We start from the raw sequence: 13,895 nt of genomic DNA on the forward strand, positions 1-13,895 counted from the left end.
AAGCATATGTCTTAGCAAATACAATGTGATCACATTTCTGCTAAGTATCTGGGTGGAAACCTGGAACTGAGAGAATTTCACAAGAACATTCAGAAACTGCTTCTGTTCCAGCTTTTCCAGCTCTTTGCTTCCAGCTCTCCAGTTATATTTCCTTTCCTTTTCCTATTTTTCATTCATCACCATTTTTTGTTGCTAGTCAAAAGTAGTTTGTTTTGTTTGGTTCAATGCTTTTTCTCAACAAAATAATAATAATGAAAAACATCAAACAGAAATTTTTCCAAGTATTTCAACAAATTATATACAGCTCCAGTCATTTCCAGGCTAATAGTCAAATAGGTACAGCTAGTCTTCCCTCAGATGTCAATCTTTTCAATTTCATGCATCCTTGCTGTAAACCACCATCCCCAGTAAATAATAAATGAATATATTTGCCATTAGGAAGAATAAGTGGTACAATCCTGAACTATGGAAACTGTTGGAAGGATAAGTAAAACACAACAATACAGAAATACTTTGTGTCCTTAATATCACCTATAAGATGATGCTAATTTGTGGCAATTTTAGAATAATTGAAAAAATTAGAAATGGTGTGGGGAAACGGATACATTTTGCTATTCAGAAATAGCTAGCTTATTGAACTAAACATGTTCTTCAGGAGAAAGTATGCAGATACACTTGGTAGAAACAGAACCCTTCATAAATCCAAAGACAGGACAAAAATTTAGTTCCAAACTTGAAAATCTCAAATATGGTAATTTTAAAATTGATTCATTACAGAGTTAAAATCTTCTATTCTTTGGACCTCTATGCATCTCAGCTAGCAGTCTTTTTCCTCTAACACTTGGATATAATTAGAGCTCAGTGATTAGAGAAGACATCTTTTCTGCTTGCCGAAAGGACTGGGCACCTTGGGGCATCTGCTCTGTGTTCATAGTTACTAGGGTCACTTATCTACAAACAGTAGACTCCAACTGCAACAGAAACACAGAACCAAAGCAAGCTCAGCATTAATGTTATGATTCTATTTATGTGATAATAATATATAACCATAGCTATGGGAAGCTTAAAAAATACCTCCACATTACCCATTTCTGTTTTCTTCTACTAATGTCAGCCAGCACAGTTACTCATTATTAATTCAGTGTTACTCCCAGGGCTGGGTTTCATAGGAAAGAAGGACCAAATCAATCAAAAACTCTCAAGGGTCTAGGAAGCCCCTTTTACCAAAATACGAAAGAAGCAAGGTTTTCATATTTGAGATTAGGAAAATTATTGACTTCTCTTGCTCTGAGGTCTTAGGTGTTCCAGTTACTGGCAATGTAGGAGTATGGCATATACTAGCGTATAATATTACATTACAGGGTAATAATATAATATTGCAGGGTAATATTTTGAAATTAGATTAGCTGGTATAAGGTATGCTATGGGTCTGTGGAGGTTTGTGCATCAAACAAGAATATCCTAAAGTGAAGAAAAAAGCATCTTGGAAAAGAGAATTTTATTCACCCTAGATAAGGGAAAAGAGAAAGAATGTCGCCCTCATCTTCCTGGCTATACTCCAGTTTCACTGTAAATTTATTGTAGTTTCCCATCCCTTCTTGGTACTAAAGCACTTCTGGTGCTTTTTATTTCTCTGACTCTCCTTCTCATTGCCCTTTTGGCCTTGCTAATAGGCTGTAATTACTCAGGTGTGTTTTAATCTCGTCAAGTATAGCCATGGTCTGGTTGCAAACTGAAAGTAAAGTAATGTTAGGTAAGTGGAAATTAGATGTTTTCCATCCACTAACTGATAAAGAACAATAGCCCTGCGCTAATTGCAGTCAGTCATGTGATTTACAATCCCCATAAACAATCTTGTTAGGGCATTTTTGTTGTGTGTCTGTTGGGGGTTTTGGTTGATTTCCTTCTATTCTTTTTGCACTCCCCATCTGTATACCTAGCTCTTGAGAATAAATGGTAAAATCTGAGAGCAAATATCTCCATACAGAATGTCCTTTCTATACCTATCCTTCCTGCCAAGAGCACTTAAAACCACAAAACCCAGTATCTGCAAAAAGCTTTTCTTATTTAAAAAAGTATATGGAATAAAGTTAGCTGAAAATTGGCCAGAATAAATACTTGATCTAGTGACTGTTTGTTTTCCTCTCTAAACATCCAAACTAAATACAAGTTTGAAAATTATTGTTTTGTTGATAACATACAAATAATAAAATTCCTCTTCTGTTAAAAAAATTATCTTACATTTGGTGGGAAAAGTTTCTGATTCTTAACAGTAACAATCCCTTTTTATATTTTTTTATATAACTATCTGGGGAGTTACACTCTATAACCTTAGACTTAAGAAATTTCCATCTTGCTCCAGTGCAGACAGTACTACTAGCAAAAGCTTCAGGTGAATTTCTTTAGGCACACACAGATGGACACACCATATCATCAGAAAAAAAGTACAAAAAGAGTAGGAACAAAATCTGCATGTTTAAAGAGTCACATAATGTGACAGTGCCCCCTTTGTATGAGACCTACAATATCTCTGACAGCCCTCCAGATTTTTCAGTGCAATTCCATAGCTTGGAATCACAGTATTAAGGTTTGACTTCACATGGAATCTCAAAAAGTATTTTATAAGTACAGCATGCATCTCAGCTTTTTATAGGCAAAAGTTTAAAGACATTACAAACAAGCAAACTCCAATTGTTTATAGATTGCATTCCTATGAATTTAATAATATTTTTCAACTATTTATGATCATCAGTAGACATGACCTTTTGAATTTTGACTGCTGTACAGACAGTTTCCTCCTAAATTGAAGAGGTCAAGCTGTCCCCAGTTAGATCACTAGTTATCCCACAGACTTTTCAACTTCTCATCTGGAAATCAGGCTGTGTTCATTTCTCAAAGCAGTGCTGTCCTCGGGCCTTATCTGAGATAGGAAGCACTGTCAGAAATACCATCCTAGGCACTGCCCTGTGATAGCCCTGACCCTTGCCGTGACTGTCCTTCTCTTTCCACTGCTCTGTAGTGCTTAGTTGCAGTTAACTGCACACCAGCCACAGCTGAGCCTGCATGGTGAACCAGATAAGTACAGAACAGAATTTGTTAAACAACACCTATTAAATCTTTTTCACCCCGAGGTGTTTCACTACACAACTCCACAAACGCGTTGGCACTGCTGAAGAGGCAGCAGAACAGGAGGGTTGTGGACACTAATGAAGTAATAGATATTGGGCAAGCTTCTATTGCATCTGATATCTCTGATCACCAAAATGTGTGTGATGACTTGTCTGGAGTAGTAAATGGATAGATAAGTACCAGAAGGGCAGAGGATAGGAAATCAAATCTGTGGGGAGGAGGATAAAAAGGCAAGGACATTTGCAAAGAAGAAATGGAACAGGGAAGCATAAACAAGACACACAATGAGAGATTTTTTCTCCTTTAATGGCAAAGGAGCATTCCTTAGCACACGTGTGTGTCATGCTCACACATGAGAAGTCATATCAGTCATACCTGGGGATTTACAGAATTAAAGCGAGACACATGCTTAAGAACCCTCCTGAAAAAACTCACAGCTAGCACCTGTGTTAAGAAAATGGAACAAAATGTTATGCTCCTTTTTTTCCCTAACTTGGTTCCTAAGGAAATCACACACTCATTTTAAATTAAAATTGTTTATTTCTTAAAGACTCAGTGTTTGAAGGTGCAATAGAAAGTTCACAGTTCCTGCTTTGAGGAGTAATTTTCTTTGGAAAAAAAAGATACAACATACCAGTTTTTCTGTACTAAAGGTAGTGTCCCCCATTAGCCTGTAATGCTGTAATGTATTATTAAACACTTATAGCTACTGTTGATGGAATATACTACAATAATAGCATAGCTGGAAAAGTCTTCTACATCTATTTCAGGGTAATTTATTCCATATTGGGCCAACTGGAAAGCTTTTCAAAGACTGTCAGCACCATTAGCTCTTTACTGTTGAGGCAAAAGCAGGAGTATTGGATGTGTATTGATCTGATGTTATTCTGAGACTGCACAAGATTTGGAAGCTGGACAGAAATAGATATGTGGGTGTAGCAGGAAAAAAAAGAAAAAAGAACCCTGAAAAACTACTCATCCACACCAAAGCACTGCAGAAAGATTATCCAGGCTCTGAAAACAATTTGAGAAGGGATTTCTTATCAGCATATTGATTTCATTCTTCTTCTTATTTATATATCCAGATGAAAGGCCCATTGATGCCAAAATACAAACAGAAAAAACCAAATTAATAAGAACCTAATATTATCTATATTTTATGCATATTTATTTGATATGCAGTCTCTTGTGTATTCAGAGATCTTAGATTTACAGTACAGAGGTAAATCACTGTTAGAATTTACTTGTAAGGAATATTTTCCAAGAATGGGGTTTTTTTCCAATATAGGTTTTAACTGTAGTTGCCTCATACCTATTATAATACTGCAATGTTTAATTAGTGATATGTGTAGGCTCAGCTAAGAGCATGCTGTGGTTGTATACATTAACCTCATCTAGATATGTATGTGAATTTTTTACAATATATAGGTTTTCAGTTACAAGTTTCAGAATATGGATTCCCTTTGTACTGAACATACTTTATACAGAAATTATGCTGTTGAATAATAAGACCTTGAGGAGTTTACTCTTAACCTGAACTATTTTGTGGACCTGTTTTATAACACATCCACACAAAAAGCTGTAACCACATCTGAGATGACAGCAAAGTGAAAATCCTGTCTGAATGATTCCAGTAACCAACCAAAGCCTCTCACATCAGTGTTTCTTTGAAAAAGAACCTTCCTTCAGATACTGACAAGATCATCAGGCCTTCCTTCCAACCACAGTCACCTGCAAACCAGTCAGATACATAGGATGCAGACATGACTTTTATATACAAAGAAAGGACAGACTTCTAGTAATTTAATGGGAAATATATCAAAACCTTCCACCAAAAATTTAAACGTGAAAGAAAATCTGGATCTGAGTGGAATACCTAGAAGGCTCCAAGAAAGAATCTGGCTATAAAAGGAAGCACATTTCACATTTCCCAGGGATGGGATACTTCTGTGGAAATCAGTCACAGAATAAGAGAGAATTGTAACCCTAAACATCCAGAAAGCTGCTAGCAGAGAACCAGACCTCCTGAGACACCTTTTTGGTTTGATTTGTCACTAAGTAGATCATAACAGTGGGGTTTTCTTTCACTTTGTTACCTATCTGAACAAAATTTCTGAACTATATTTTTAGTATATATAAGGTGATAACGTATTTTTATGATATTTTATCTTATAGTAGGTTACCATAATATCCAAACAAGTAGCTGGCTTCCAGCTATTCTTCACCCAGAGTGAAGTGAGTCCACAAAGGTAGGTTTCCAAATACCTCAAGATGTTCCCTGCTCCTCAGTATATTCTTTTTCTTCTGGCATAGAAAGAATACAGACCTGTTGGAAAGCAGTTTCTTCCAAGACAAGGAATGAAGAAAAATAGCAAGAGAGAGGCATGTTTAACTTCTCAAAATCTCAAGGGAGTTGGAAGTAGACCAGAACCTTCTTTAGAGAAATAACTCTGATTCATGCAACTATTAATATTGCTTCAGAAAAGAAAGCTTATTATAGTAAATATCTGTCAGGATTTCGATCATTATCTCATCTTTGAAAAGCCAGCATCATCACATGCTTTTCATTTTTATTTGATCCACAGTGTACAATATGGACCGTATTAGAAAGATCAGATTTTATTATTGACAGACAAATGAGCTGTCAGGAAATTCTCAGTCCTATCAGAAATGACATCTTGATTTGTTCATAGTTAAAGAAGTTCAGAGATTTGGTAGATGAAAGAAAGCATGATCAGCACTTTATATTAAGGACTTAGCATGTAAGAAAGACATTAAAAATTAATCCTGAAATAGGAGCATGAATTTCACCAGAGTATTCTGGTGAAATGGGTACATTTACAGTGTATGAAAATGGGTACATTTTCCCAAAAAGACAGGGATATTGAATTTTGAAAACCAGGCAAAACTAGATGTTTACGACTGCTCTGTTTAGAGCAGACTACTCTGTTTTACTGGTGGAGTAATATCCAATGCTCTGTTTACTTAACTTTCAGGAGTTCTCACTAAAAGTTTCCTATTGAGATGAATTTACTTCTTTATCTGCTTTATTGAAGAGTCAGCTTTCATTTTTAAATGAAATTTGATTTTTCTCTCCGTGTTACAGTAAACAGCCTTGACTGCTGTCATGCAAATGAATAAAAACTCATACAGATGGGCTTCAAAACTGTCAGGTACTATTTTGCAGTTTTACCCAATTTAAGCATTTTGCTGAAACATTCAGAAAGGAAAGATCTGCATCCTTCATGCCACATCCATGAGGGTTTTAGAGACTTAAAGACCACATAAGTGAGAAATTGATAGCTGGTGGATAACAATGTAGGATCATGTTTTTCTAACCTGATGGCCCATTAAGTATAGATTCACCTATTTTACATCTCTCAGCCCCTATAGGCATGAGGCAGAATGTGAGCCAAAGGTCTCTGATCTCAACAGGTGCATTTGATTCGCTGAAATGGTTTTGGACATGAGTCAGAATGAGCGCTGGTTCATTCTTTTGCTGATGTTGCAGTTTCAAACGTAGAAAGCCATATAAGATTACCGATTTTGAAAAGAGGGTCCTATAGCTTATAGTTCTAATTTACTTTTTTCAAATAGGTATTTTTTATTTAATAAAATTTTATACTCCAAAAAGTGATTTTATACTCTAAATTTACATTTCCATAATTAACAAGCATAGACCTATGTGAGATTACTACCTATGCAATATCATACATACCCATGGGAAATGAAAGAGAGGGGTAAGTATAATGGGGTATGGATTTATTGACATCACAGGGAGCTGTGTCATTAACATAAGAAATATCACCATGGATCCTACTTTTTAATCTAAAATTCAACCAGAAATGTAACAAAAGAATAACAAAATGTCATTGGACAGCAATGGTAAGGAAGCAGACTTACTTCAGTTTGGAGTAAGTTCCTGCAGAAAATAGTAAAATTTTAAATCCTACTGCATATCTACAAAATTTTTTTTATTTATTATCAAATTTGCAATCATAAATTGATAGAATTATTCTGTGATATCACAATTTTAAACACCATGTTCTAATAAACTACACAATTTGAATACACAGTCCAGTTCTATTGTTCATATAGCTTGTGGTACGTCAACATGCTGATGATTTTTTTACATATTGCCTCAGAATTTAAGCTACAGTCAAACAATGGAATCTATTTTTAGGTTGAATAATATATGGTTTGGGCCCCTGGCAATTTGGTAGAATTGCGCTAGATCAGATATAGCTTCTCCTTCAATAAAAAAAGAACACTTAGATAAATCTGAAACCAGAAACCTGTGAGTACTGTGGCTCCAGTTCATTTAGGAAGGGCCAAATGGCTCCTTCCTAAATGAACTGGACTTACACATATTTAATAAACTATTTGCTTTATCACACTGCCAGCAATAACATCTTCCCTTAGACAGAAATAGACTATTACATTATCAAATGCTCAACCTTTCAACCTAACCAAAGATGTATCAAAAAAGAAACTGCAATTATGATTTATCCAAAAAGTATTGCTAAATTTCTAGATAAATCTGAAGGAGGAGTCAGGAAGATATTTGGTAGAAACAAATACCACTGATAAATAGAAAGGAAACTCCCTATGAGTGGGAAACTGGATGGGTGTCAATATCTGTATATGAGCTGGCAAGCTGTCTTGAAAAGCAGAATGAATTTCAGTACTTCCCCTGCTAGTTCTGTAAACAATTATACAATAATTAGCCATGCGTATCTGAAAAGAGAAAAATAATATATTTTTCAAAGCTAAAAATCACATAGATAAGTTGATGGCTTTCTGACAGCAGATTACTAGCAACCAACAAAACTAATTTCTGATATACGCTTAAATGCAATTTCACTATGTTTATTCATCATACAAACTTTGAAAAAATCAAAGTATGGAATATTTTGTATGTGAGGGATGGGCCTTTTTCTGACCATTTATGGGAAAATGAATTCATTATGCAAATACACAATCACATGTTTGGCACAAGGAATTTACTCATTTCCTTAGCTTGTCACATTGTGCAATTTGTTTTTCAATGCAGACTTCTGCTTGTTATTAATAATAAATAAATCAAAAGTTCTGTTTTGTGAATGTCTCGCAGCTGGCCCTTCATAAATCTAAAATGCCGATAACTATCAAGTACTGCAGATACGCCTTAGTGGGAACATTCCAACTGTTCTGGTCATACTGTAATTTTTGTTTGAGAAATATGGTTTTAATAGGGTTTTACTAGAGAAAATGTTCACTGGAAATGCTTAAGCTTTTTTTAAACTCAGGCTTGATATTATAAAGCAAATGTGGGAAAATAGGTGGAATCTATGTTGTTAAACACTCCCCATAAAGTTCACAGTCTTGAGAAAATTTCTAGTACCACAGAAATATCCTCGCAAGTGAAATAATATTTCTTTGTTCCCTGTTAATCAAAAACCTCCAGGGGAGCCATTTTTATACATTAGGAGAAGGGGGAAAGATATTTGGAAAACATCAGCCAGTCCATAAATCAGACAATGCTATGGTATTATGGAGAAGAAGAGTCAGCCTAATTGCTAGCATATTAGAGAAAAGGAGATAGAGATTTCTAAAGGTTGCATGGGCCCATCTTTCAATTTTCTTGGATCTTGTCAAATAAACTTCATACATGCCTACTTTCAAAATGTGAATTTTGGCTCTTAAGAACATTCTCCACTGACTGAAATATAAAGCTATCTTTTTGCTCTGGAATCTATATTCTTATCATAAAATCTTAAAACATAAAGCTGGAGGGGAACCTAAAAGGTGGTTCATTACACTCTCTGCCTGCACCAAGCAGGATCAAAGTGCATGTCAGATGTTCATGGCAAGTAGACACCTCTCTAACTTGGCTATTCAGGCCCTTAGTAGTGAAAGCCTTTTCCAAGAGTCTACCCCAGTACTTATTTAAACTTATGAGTAGCCATCACATTTTGCTAAAATCTAACAGAAATCCTTCATGGCACAATTAATTAATTAATTAATTAATTAATTTCTTCTTGTGTTACCCAGCTTTAGTGGAAACATTTTACTTATTTGAAGACGTAAAATACCTCCTTCTTGTCTCCTCTAGAGTCAACAATGTTTTCCCAGTTTACAGGTTCTGATAATTTCAGAACCAGCCACTGACCGTCTCCAAGAGCCAATCCCTGCAGAAAGAGGAGTGTCCCAAGGCTGACCCCACAAAGCAGCTCCAAGGCTCTCCCACCCCTGAGTGGAAGCTGTTGCACGCCCTGTCACACCTCCAACACTCCCCACTGACAGATCTCAGTGTGGCATTAGTGTGAACCAGGCTCATCTATGGTCACTGCAGGCCAAACTGACCTCTTGCCAAAGACAGGGGTTCTGTCCTGTGCTTGAGAGGCAGCACCAAGATCCTCCCCCCATGACCATTCTTATCTCAAAGTCCAACCCTGCCTGAAAGTGCTTGCTGACTCTCCCAGGAGGATGCTGCTTACAGAGATAATAAGAACACTCCCTAACCTACTATCCAGATAGATAATTAAAAGGGTTGATAGTGGACTACACAAAACTGCTGAGTATAGTCTTTGAGTCTGAATTCATCCTCTAATGATTCATCTTGCGTCTAGACTGTGTCCCCTTTGCTTACGAAAATATCTACAGCCCTAATGTAACAATATGTAATACCCTTTCTCTACTGACAAGGGGTATTAACCAGCCCTGAGTGGAAATTAATTAGATTTAATGTCTTTTTGACAGGTCTGTATTGACTATAACTTACCTCCTTTTGTTACTCTCCTTTTTCAAAGTACCTACAAATACTTAGCTTAATTTTTAGTTCCAGTATTTTTCCATGGATTGAAGCAAAGCTGACTCATCAATAATAACTCTTTTTCAGTCCATTTAAAGGGAGACACTAGCTTTATCATTTTCATAGAATATGCTGAGTTGGCAGGGATGCATCAGGATCATCGAGTCCAACTGCACAGGACCATCCCCAGGAGTCACACCATGTGCCTGAGAGCACTGGCCAAACACTTCTTGAACTCAGACAGGCTTGGCACTGTGACCACTTCCCTGGGGATTCTGTTCCAGTGCCCAGTCATCTTCTGCGTGAAAAGCTTCTCCTGATATCTAACCTAAACCTCCCCTGACTCAGCATCACACCATTTCCTAGACTCCTGCCACTGGTCACAAGAGAGGAGAGATCCTGCTGGAGTAATATCCAATGCTCCTGATATTAAAAAAAAAAAATCCACAGTTTTTCCTACTAGGCAAATTGCAAGTATTTACAAATCCTCTGCTTGAATCGCTTACAGTATGTCAATTAACTCTTCCTGTTCTGTTAGAGCTTGTCAAAAAGGAAATTTTTAATTTTTCACTTTAATCAGAATTAGATATATGGGCATAATTCTATATATTCTACACAGCTACTTATTTTTAAAGAGAGTTTAAAATGTAAAACAATGATAATAGTTACATTTTAGGAGTTCCCAGGTAAAATCAAATTAAGAAAAGAAAGAATATTGTGAAAGAGGAATAAATTTGTAAGATAAAAGAAGAAAGCAGGAAAAAAAATCCAGCATAAAAAAAATCCCCCAACAAACCCAAAGCAAACAACATCAAAAAAAACCAACCCAAGACAAAGACAGATGAGAGTAAGTAGAATAAACAAACTGTTATTTAATCTGGATTTAAACTGTCTCTTCAACTTAATCATATTCAAGATTTATTCTTTAGGGTAAAACTACTAAGAAAATTACATTCCAAACTGTATTAAAAATAATTTGAACAACCTCAAAAGTATTTAATTTCTGTTTTGCAGCTTTTGCTAGTATATTATTTATCATTTGGATCACAATAAGACAAATTCCCCAAATTAGCACGGCTTCACCAAAACAGAGAAGAAAAACAAAGAAATATTTAAAGATACCAAGGTCACTCTTCCTTATGTTCCTTGGCCACACACTGCTTCTGAATCCCTTACACCAGCAGAGCTGACAGAAATATTCTGCTTAGCTTCTCAATAAGGAAAGGACAACTATTGGTTTACAAAATTTTTTCTACCAGAGAACCAAGCCCTGTGTTTGTTCTTACTTTTTTATTTGCTGCAGCAATATTTTAAATAAAGGAAATTCACTTGATATGCAATATGCAATAAAAACTTGACATACATATGTAAATATAATTATGCATTAAAAAACCCAACTCTTTTCTGTATTTCAGACATCACGTACTGTGACATCACCTTATAATCCTTGTGTGGAAAGCTTCCTATAAGTCCACAAAACATTACTAGTACATTTACCTTATAACCTGCAATGCTTTTAAGGGTTGGGTGGGTGCGGGGCTTTTTGTCACATCCCTCCTGTTTTGTGGAAATTTCCATTAGGCCTGAAATAGTGCTTTGTTTTCTAGAGTCCAACATACATTGCACTAGGCAGGTCTTTAACAACCTTGCTGCTGATACTTTGAAGATCATCCAATGACTTTTGCAGAGTGTCTCTGCATCCCGGAGGCAACGGGATACAGCATCTTCTCTGTGAGGTGCTCTGGCAGTACTGTACCATCCTCACTGCTCCATACAGCAACACCAAACAGAGCAGAGTCCCATGCCAGATTATTTTTCTCTTAGTTTTACTTGTTCTATAAACAAACAAGACAAGACAGAATCCAGCTCTTTAAAAGGCCTGTTAAGAAAACATAAAAGAGTAACTGGAAAACAGAGATTATGAAGTTAAACTGAAGTTCTCCTAGATCACATCTGCCAATCTGATAAACCCACATGGTTCCTCCCCTGCCACCAACGAATGTGAAAATAATGTCTGCAGAGAGCAATTTGTCTTGCTGTGATGAGAAAACTGATCAGCAAGTGCCCAGTAAAATTAAGTACACAAGTGAGATTTTTCAAGAAAGAAGTAAATAAAGCAATAGACAGGATATGAAGTTGCTGACACTGAATTTTTTTATCCAGCACTCCTTTTGATTGAGCCAAAGAGCTATTTGTGGAAAAATAAAAAAATGCATAAAGGCAAGAAATAAGTGTCATGTCACGGTGCCGTTAGACTGCTTTCTTGTGTGAAGCACAATCATTTGCAAATGTTAGCTACAGTTCAGGAATCCTTCACTAAAATTTTATTTTTAAACAAACTCTAGGGAGGGAAGAATACTGTGACGCAGAAGTAAAACAAAAAAAGTTCACACAGCAAGCCAGTAAAGTGGCTGGTCACTCCGTCAGTTTCCCCGGTCCTGAATTACACAGAGGCTTCTCCAAAATATCTCAGACTGACACTAACAGGAGTATGACAATAGAGAAAAACTAAAAGGAACCTCTCAGTCCTCATTTCTACCAAGCTTCTTCACTTTGTCATTCTGCAGAGGACCTTGGCAGTGCTCATTTTATCAATTCTTACATATTCACATCCTCTCTTCTCTAATTTTTATCCGTACCACCTTCAATGTTCAGATTCAATACTGAGGACTCACAGAGGATTTGGGAGAGAAATCTTTGGGGCTATTGCCAGCAGCTTTTCAGATAGATGTTAACACAGTACTTGGGAGACTACTTGCAAAACTGAGTGTTATGGAGATTATAAAAAGATAGAAATGGTGAAATTAATCTAATGTACACTTAAAGAAAAAGCATTCACATTTACCAACAGAACTTCACTTAGCAAATTCACTTTTCTCACATTGTCCTACTCATTAAGGCAAATTTGTGTTTGGGTGTTGTGCAAGTGGAATAGCTTGCTGCTGAGGTAGGGAGCTAGGACACTGGTCATCATGGCAGCAGTTTCCACGGCAGCAGTCACCATGCCACCGGTGCGCAGAGGCAGCGCCGGCTGGGAAGAGCACGCTGTGTGCTGCACAGTGTGCCTTGCTCACAGCTTGACTCCTCGTTCCTCCATCCTTGCACAAAGGGAGATGCTCTAAGTGCACTGGGAGCTGTGCACAGCCAGCCAGACTGAGCCCTCAGTGATTACAGAGAGCAGAGCACTGCCCCAGATACTGCCCAGGGTTGTGAACACCTGATTCAGCACAGGAGATCTATTCCCTGGGCAGAGCACCTGGGCTTTGGGATGCTTACAGTGGCCAATCAACGCATCCTAACTCACATACTCCCAAACACAAACCAAAATGCAGTGAAAGGAGAGGAAGACCAGAACATTCCCTTTAAGAGGATATGTTTGATCCAAACAAAAAATGTAACACAGGCATATCATTAGATCCAAAGAAGTTGGAGATTAATTTGCATTAAAGTCATGTAAACTAGCATATTGGAAACATCGTAAGGAAATCCCAAAACTCTGTGACAGCAACATTTTACAATCAATTTAAGGTAACAAAAACTGTGGTGACTTTAAATAGTAAGCACAGTGAGGCGATCGAACACTTTGAGTGCTGTCAGATGCACTTTATACTCTCTCCAGTCTCAGATTCTCCTGAGCTGGGTGCCTAAGGGAGACAAATCACTTGGCTGCTACAAACTTTTGATGAAACTTTGTTCCTGTACCCCAAATTAACTAACAAGATACACAGCCTGTGATTACAAATTTTCTTACTGCAATGACTCGCACCACAGTTCCTCAAAGCCTATTATACCCCCACAGTCTGTGACAAAGAGTCAGATAAAAATAGAACAACTTTTCTGTAGCCCTTTAAATATAATTGCTTGGGTTTTTTAAGGATCAGTATACATTTGGGTGTGTCTGGAAACTCAGTTCTGGAGGAGGCAGGTCAAGACAGAGATAGAAACAAATTTCTGGTGCACACATACACTGATA

Source organism: Camarhynchus parvulus, chromosome 4 (genome assembly GCF_901933205.1).
Source record: "Camarhynchus parvulus chromosome 4, STF_HiC, whole genome shotgun sequence".
NCBI classification, from domain to species: Eukaryota; Metazoa; Chordata; class Aves; order Passeriformes; family Thraupidae; genus Camarhynchus; species Camarhynchus parvulus.